This window comes from Chelonoidis abingdonii, chromosome 5 (assembly GCF_003597395.2).
Source record: "Chelonoidis abingdonii isolate Lonesome George chromosome 5, CheloAbing_2.0, whole genome shotgun sequence".
NCBI lineage: Eukaryota > Metazoa > Chordata > Testudines > Testudinidae > Chelonoidis > Chelonoidis abingdonii.
This window is the reverse complement of record NC_133773.1, coordinates 145,240,193-145,248,340: the sequence shown is the minus strand read 5'-3', so window position 1 is coordinate 145,248,340 and position 8,148 is coordinate 145,240,193.

Here is an 8,148-nt window from a genome sequence, read left to right as displayed (position 1 = left end):
TCGTGCCGTGGTAAATCAGGTACAGAGTAAGGTGATTCCAGCTTTTCACCAAACCCCGACATTCTAATGAATTATGTGCCCCCCCTCCCCCACAGTCTCTGCCCATTCCCCAACAGTGATCCCAGCCAAAACATCTGATGGACCCCCAAACCTGCATCCAATCCGCTGCTTCCCACTCCCCAACACATGTCATTGCTTTCTCCCAGTCCCTAAAATTGGCACTGTCCCACCCAACACCGCTCTGCCCCCACCCACCCCCCAACATCAGTTCTGATCCAGGGGTCTCTTCTGGCTTTACGATTGATGAAAGCCAGTCCTAGGAGGGTTGAACCTTTGAGCCTATGGGGAGGGGTCACCTGGAGGGGGGGCAATGGGTTAGGGATGGACCAATGAGGAGCACGAGGGGCGGGACTGCGAGACTCTGTGACTGGCACCCAGGGCTCCCCCCATGTGCTTCCCTGCGACCCCCGTGCGCTGCTGGGGGCCCCACTGCCCAGGGGCTGGATCCCACCCCACTCACTGCCCCCTTGGCATAACCGTATCCTTGGGCCCACTCCCCACCCCCTTCCTGTCTCCATCCCCTGTGCTGAATTCAGACTGAGCTCTCGGCCGCGGACACTGCGACTGGGTTCCGAGCATGTACAGAAAAGACCGAGTTGTCCCTGCTGAGGTGTGTCCTCCCCCTGTGCGGGCAGGTGCTTTACCTCCACCTGGGCACAGCTGTGCCCACCTGCCTCTCCCTGTGTGCTCAGCCCCCTCTTCCACACAGCCGTGGGCTGTGTTGTGAACTCTGCCAAATGTATGGAGTAGGGGGACTCCAGGTGTCCCCCCAACCCCAACATTCTAATGAATTCATTATGTGTCCCCTTCCCCACAACATCTGCCCATCCCCAAGATCAACAATTATCCCCACTCAAACCCCCAATGTGCCTCCTAAGCCCTCATCAGATCTGCTGCCTGCCTTCCGCTCGCCAACACACGTCACTTCCTTCCCCCACTCCCTAAAATCAGAGCTGTCCCTCCTCATCAGTTCTTTCTGCTCCCACCCCTGCTTCCAATATCAGTTCCGGTCACACGGGTCCCTTCTGGCTTTACAATCAATGAAAGCCAGTCTTAGAGGTTTTGGACCTTTGAGAGACTGGTGCAAGCAAGGCAGGAGCAGGGGGACTGGGGCAGGGTAGGTGAGGGTAGAAAGAGGGCTGAGGTAGTGGGGATTGACTGGGACTGGTGGGAACGGGAAGGGGGTATGACATGAGGGGGCGAGGGTAGCTGGAGTGGACTAAAGGGGGCAGGAAGAGGCTGGAGGGGACCAGGGCAGATGAGGAGGCAGGGCAGGTGGAGGGGTGGCATAGGAGGAGGCTGGGGGGAATGGGACAGGTGAGGGTGTGGGAAGGGACCAGAGCAGGTGGCAGGGCGGGATACAAAGGGGGTGGAGGGAATGGGACAGATGAGGGGGCAGGAAGGGGACGGGGGCAGGTTGGGTGGGACAGGAAGGGGCAGGTGGGGTGGGCACAGGTGTGGGAACAAGACAGGAAGGGGCCAGGGTACTCTGACAGGTGGGGTAGGAAGGGGCCAGGGGAAGGTGGGGATGGGGTATTGGGACAGATGGGGGTGGCAGGGGGAAGGGGTACAGATGAAGGGGCAGAAAAGGGGCAGAGGAACCAGGGGAAGGTCGGGGCAAGTGGGGGGGTGGAAAGGGGAACTGGGGAAGGGTGGGGGTGGGCGCACTTTGGACAAGGTGGGCCAGGAGGGAAGGAAGACATAGGGGGGGCTGGGGACAGGCAGCGGGGGTTGGGAAGGGTCAGGTAGATGGGAAGGCAGGGTAGAAAGTGGGGAGGCAGAGCACAGCTATGAGGCTCCCACCCCACCCTCACCACTGCCGTCACCTGCTCCGCATTGGCCCCGATCCCGCCGCACCTCCAGATTGCAACCTATGCTAGACTATACCAAACAAGGCACTGCTGAACAACTGACGCATATCTTTGTCAGGGAATAATACTGAGGCCTTTACCAAACCCGCAAACCTCTGGGGGAGCATCAATCCACACCACATGCTACCCAGATTCACGCAAAATCCCATTCTCAAACTTTCCTCCGGCTGGCTGAAGCATGGGTGCTGGAGCCAGCACTCCTGAGTTCTTGAGCCAGCTCAGACAGAGCACTCTTATTGTGGCACTGAGCACATGGGAAGGAGGACCGCTGAGGTTCAGCTAGGGTTTGGAAGGTTTTCAGATAGGGACAAGGCCGGAGACAATACACATGGGAGGGTCCTGGTGAAGAAGTCCCCTTTGAACCTCCCAGCTGCTTGGGAAGGCAAGTGGGTGCTAAGACTCCTGTCAGGGGGTGCAGTCCCCTGGCCGTACTGTTCAAGGGCTCTGTTTTTGCATTCCCCCTACTCCGCCCCCATTCCTCTCTCACTCCCATCTCATTCCCCTGCCTCCCAGCTGCCAGAAGAGGGAGAAAATTGCTTCACTTACCCCTCTAGGCTGCTGCAATGGTAGGGTGTCTGCTACTCTACCCTTCCGCCCTAGGCTCCATAATTTTGGGCAGCTCCTCCCTCCTCCAACACAACCTCCACTACCAGCCTCTGCAGCAGCTCAGGCTGTGGGAAGCATGAAATTTACATCATCTTGTCAGTTTCAAACAGCCACCCTTAAGTTCCCAAAGCCTGCAGTGAAAATCAACAGGGTCTTTCTCCACTTCTCTGCTGCCTCCTTAGCAGAGTCCTGAGCAGCACCAGGTGCTCCAGAGTTGTCCATCAAAGATTCAAGATACAGCTGGCCCCCACATCAGGTTGCATGCTGGGGCAAAATTTTCTCTTCTCTCAAGGCAGGGCTTAGAAACACATGGCACCAATTTTCAGAGGCGCTGAGCACCCAACCACAATTCCACTGGAGCTGAGTGCCCTCGAAAAGTTGGGCTATTTAAAACAAAACAAAAAAGAACTAAAAGCTTGGATTTCCTGCTTATGAAGCTAAGGTTCATGCCCCAGACTCACCAGGAGGTCGCAGAATTGAGTGCGACGATAGATTGTCTAAATGCCATGTAACTCCTACCTATGTAGGATTCTCACCTCTTCTAAACACAGACTCTGCTTTGAGCACGTCTACCAGCCAATACGCATCGGCTTCAAATCCAGCGTTCCCTGTATCTCAAGGTACTAAATGATCGCAAGAATTCCTAATCTTTTCCATTTAACCGACCTCATCCCTCATCACACCCTCAACCCCAGCACTTCTAGCAGCCAGGCTACAAGAAAACATACCATGCAGACGATTATACCCATAGTAATATATTGGGAGAGGTCACCAATGCACCCCAGAATGCATTCACATTACCTCTCTCCATATCTCCTTCCCGGCACATGAGTTACGCATCACGTGCAGCGTGAACAGACATTTCCCTGGCAGGGCTGCTATGCATTGCGAAGAGAGAGGCTCCCAGCTGTGGTGTCTCTGCTCTCTCCTTGTTTGGTATTTACTCGGCTGCGTGCGTCTGGTGCGCCCCGCATGTTTGCGTCGCCAGCTCTGCAGATAGCTGATGCAGCAGAACGCGACGAGAACCCCCATGACCACAGAGTCTAGTAAAAGGTGTGCAAGGCACGTGCCGACCCAGGTTTATTGCCCTTTGGACACAATTGCAGTTCCCCCGTAGATTACTTAGTCTCCGGGCGTACTAAACGAGGAAGTGCCCTCTTGACAATGGACCTCGCTTTACGTCAGTGGCGGGGACTTCCCTGCCCCTAGGCCGGCGCAAAGACATTGCGACTAGGGATGCAATTCTTATACACAGGTAAAACAAATTACACCATCCACTCCATGACGTATTGCAGGTGCAACCCTTTACGCTAGGTAAGGTACACACCCCTCTATCGGTAGCAGGTGCTGCCTCTCACCTTGTACATGTTGTTAAAAAACAACATTATCCATCATCATACCCTTTTTGGCCCTGTCATTGAGATGGGTCAGCCTGTCCTTGTTAATCTGTGTGGATTGTGCATAGAAGTGAAGTTCTTGATCTCTATGTTCATACTTTAGGTACGTATCTTCTTGACGCATCAGGCCTTTCTTGCCACCTTCTGGAGCAGCGGCCTCGCCTGCTGCCTTAAAGTTTAACTTGCTGTTATGTTAGCAAGTCTTGACCATTATTTAGTTCAGGCCTTAGGCCTCATACCAGCCTCTAAACCAACTGGTTTATGTCTCAGGGCCTCGCTTACTAACACCAGCCAAGCCAGCTCAGCAACAGCCCTGGTCCGCCCACGGCTCGCGTGCAGAACCACAAGGGCAAGGGAAACAACATGAAAAGGAAGACCACTAGCGACACAGCGGAGAAGATTACCAGCTACAGAGCAGGCGCTGGCGGTCACAACTTTCTGCATTCTACCGGAGCTGCAGCGTGAACTTTGCTTTGGCTTCCACTCTCCCAGCCTGCCTCTAACAGCAAGCCAGCCAGAGGACCCCGCAGGCAGCAAACCGACCCTGCCTTGGAGAGAGCAGAAGAGTTTCTCTTGAGTGTAACAGGGACACTCCACTCCCCACGAGATCCAGGGAAGAGAAGGGTGGAAGGAGGGGGAGGAGGAGAGTCAGGGCATTACAGAGGCAACCACAAGAAGGAGGGAGAGCTGAGGCAGGAAAACTGAAGTGGGGGAAGCAAGCAGAAGGGCCATGAGAGGGGACTGGGATAGGATGAGGCAGGACGAGACTGGTGCAAATGGTGGCAGCAGGGGGCGTGGGGGGGGCAGAGGAGGACAGGAAGAGGCTGTATCGGGATGGACGGCCAGGTGGGAAGAGGGCATGACATTGAGGGGCGAGGTAGCGGATGGACTAAAGGGGAACCGAAGGGCTGGGGGGGACGAGGAGCATATGAGGACAACATAGAAGGGGACCAGGGATGGGACGTGAGGTGTGGTATGAGGGGATGGAGAAAGGAAACAGATGCGAGAGTGGAAGGGCAGGACGAACGACAGTGTGGGTGGCGGGAAGGATGACCGGGGCGAGGGGGGGGGGGACTGGAGACAGGTGGGGGCGCAGAAGAAAGGTGGGTGGGCCACTGGAGAGATGTGGGGCACGAAGGGACTGTTGCAGACAGGAGCAGGGCAGATGAGTGGGTCGGGCATGGTCCCGCATGCGGTGGGAGACCGGCTTCAAAGCGTGAGGGGCCCGGGCCCTAAAAAAAAAAAACTCGCCCCGGCTGGTGGGACGGCCCACGTGGGCGCGAGGAACCCCTGTAGGACAGATCGCTGGCAGGAAGGACCGGCAGCGCGGAAGGGACACTACCGCCGTCAGGGGCCGGACTGCGTGAGCTGCGGAAGGGGGCCCACGAGCACGGTGCCCGACAGGGCCGGGGCCGAGCGACCTAGGACAGGTGGGGGCATGGACGATCGAACTGATAGGAGGGGGCGGGGCGCGGTTACCTCAGGATCCGCCGAGGCCCGTCCGGGGTCCTACGCTCTAACCCCAGAGGCCTCCGGGGATCCCCTTCCAGCCTGCCATTCGGTGGCTGCCGGCAATCTTGTACCCCCCCGGAAACCTGCCGGAGTCCCGCGTGGGGGATGCCGGGCGATCGAGACTGGGCTTTACCCCCGGTCCCCCCCGACCGAGTAAGGCCCACACCAATCTGCCGGATCGCGGTAGGCCGGGAAACTCTGGCCGGCAACTGGACTGCGGAGCCCACCCCTGGCCACGCGGGGGGCGCGGTAGTGATGTGAGGCAGCGGACGGGGTGCGGGAAGGGGGGCGGGGCGAGGCTAGAACGTTGCGGGGCTGGGCCTGGCAAGAAGCGACTGGGAGCCGGGGGCACGTCCGAGGAGCCGGAGGCTGCGGGAGGCGATCTAGAGCAGTGGGGGAGGGACTGGACAGGATCGGGGCCGAAGGAGAGCAGATGGGAGCGGGGCGATGAAAGAGTGGGGGGCGTGTACTGGACGGGGTAGAGGGGTGGGGGAGATGAGCAGGTGAGGGGCGGGAAGGGGCCCCAGGGAAATTGGGGCGGGCACTGGACAGTGCGGAAGGGGACCGGGGCACGCGCGGGGGGGGGCAGTACCGGAGTGGAGGGCCGGGGGTGCGGGGAGGCCGGGCACGCGGAGGTCTCCGGCCCCGACATCACCGCCCCAGCGCTCAGCCCCGCAGCGCTGCCACACCCCGCGCCACCGCCTCCGGCCCCCGCCCGCTCCGCATCCCGATCCGCCCCGCCTCCTCGGCGCTCATTGTCCAGGCTGTTCCGGGCCGAGAGAGCGCGAGCCCCCCCATCGGGGAGGAGCGGGAATCCCTGCGGGCGTACCTAGAGGAGGGGTCACCCTGGGCGGGGCGATGGTTAGGGCATGGACCAATGAGAGCACGAGGGGGGACTGCGAGACTCTGGTGACTGGCACACCAGGGCTCCCCCATTCTTGTGCTCCTGCGACCCCCGGCGGCTCTGGCGGCCCACTGCCTGCCAGGATGGGTCCGCCCCCACCACTGCCATCCCCCTTCCGCCCCCGCCCCGCCCACTGCCCCGTCCCATCCCATCCCCACCCCCTTCCGGTCCCCGCCCCCCGCTTGCTGACTCTCGGCCGCGGACACTGCGACGCGCTCCGAGCGTGTCCCGAAAAGAGCATTCCTCTCCGAGCTGTGTCGCGGTGCTCTGACATCACACTGGCACAGCTGTGCCCTACGTCTGCCTCCCCCTGGGCGCTCGGCCCGCCCGCCCCGCCCCGCCCGCCCCACCATGCCCTGCTCCTTGCCAGCTCTGGCCAAGTTCCGAGTAGGGGACTCCAGCTTTTCCCCAAACCCAACGATTCTAAATTTTCATTCCTCCCCCCTCTCCCCAACAAACCCCTCCCTGGGGCCCACTCCCAAACACCAACAGCATCCGGGGCCAAAACATCCCATGGCCCAAACCCGCACCCGATCCGCTGCTTCCACGCCCAACAGCACCTCACTGCTTCCCCCAGCCCTCAAATCGGCGCTGTCCCACCCAACACCGCTCTGCCCCCACCCCACCCCAACATCGGTCTGATCCAGGGCTCCTCGGCTTCACAGATCGAGGAACGCCCGTCCTGGGCTGGAGGGTTGAACCTTGCGAGAGACCGTGCCCGTTAAATTGGCAGGAGGCACAATGCCGGGGCCCAGTGGCCATGCAGACATACTGGACTGGTGGCCCTGCCGGGGCGGGCGGCGGCGCGGGGGGTCGGGGGCAGACGACCGGGTCTGCGGTGCAGGGGGACGATGGTTCCCCGAAGCGACCGAGCCTCCCTCTCTCCTCCAGCACCACTCCACAGGGGGTCTCACGAGCCGCTTCTCCCGGCCCCGGCCTGCCTTTTTCCAAGCCTTCATTTGTGCGGTGCCTGCAGCTCTCATGAGGCTGTGAGCTGGTCAGTCAAAGGACAGGCTCGGCGTCCCGGGTTGCTAAGCTTGGTTGGGACAGGATCGGAGCTACTTCTGGCCCGAGAGTGCTCCCCCTTCCCTCCCTCCCCTCACCCCCTCCTCACTCCTGGACCGAGGCTGACCAGCTCAAGCGCCACCTGCACTCACCGCAGGGCAGGTGCCGGGAAACACACTCCGAGGTGTGGTTCCCACCGTCTGAACGCAGCCGGGGTTCTGGGCCCTGCCCCGCGGGCCTTCGTCTCGTTGGGGCCGATCTCGGCAATGCAGTAGGTACCCGGCCGCCTGCGTGGTGCTCTCGAGGTACGCACTGCGCTGTGCGGCGTTTGTCGAGTGAGGCCACGTGCTGACGTTCCGCTCCCTGCGAAGTGATCTTGCTAGCGCGACATCAGGCTACGGTACTCAATGGCCATTTGGTGAGGCCGCGGTCCAAACCCCGCGAGCATCTGACCAGCAGTTATACATGGCAGGCCTCAACAGCGGCTGCCACGGAGCGCCCCAGAATTCTGGCCAGTAATAGAGGATCCCCCCTTCGCTCTGACTCACTCGGTCTGGCCCGGCCCCTGGGGCAAGGCTGAGCACACTGCTGCTCCCCCCCGCCAGGGATGGGGCCGACGACAGCCCTGCATTCGCCGGGAGGGTTACCTGGTGGCCGCTTTGCAAGGAAAACTTGCCAGCCTTTTCCTGCTGCCGCTCCTGGCCCGCGCTGAGAGCAGCTGCCAGGACCCACCCCACCGAACTCAGCTCCGCCCCGGCCCCACGCCCGGGCATCCCCGAGCTACACGCCCGCA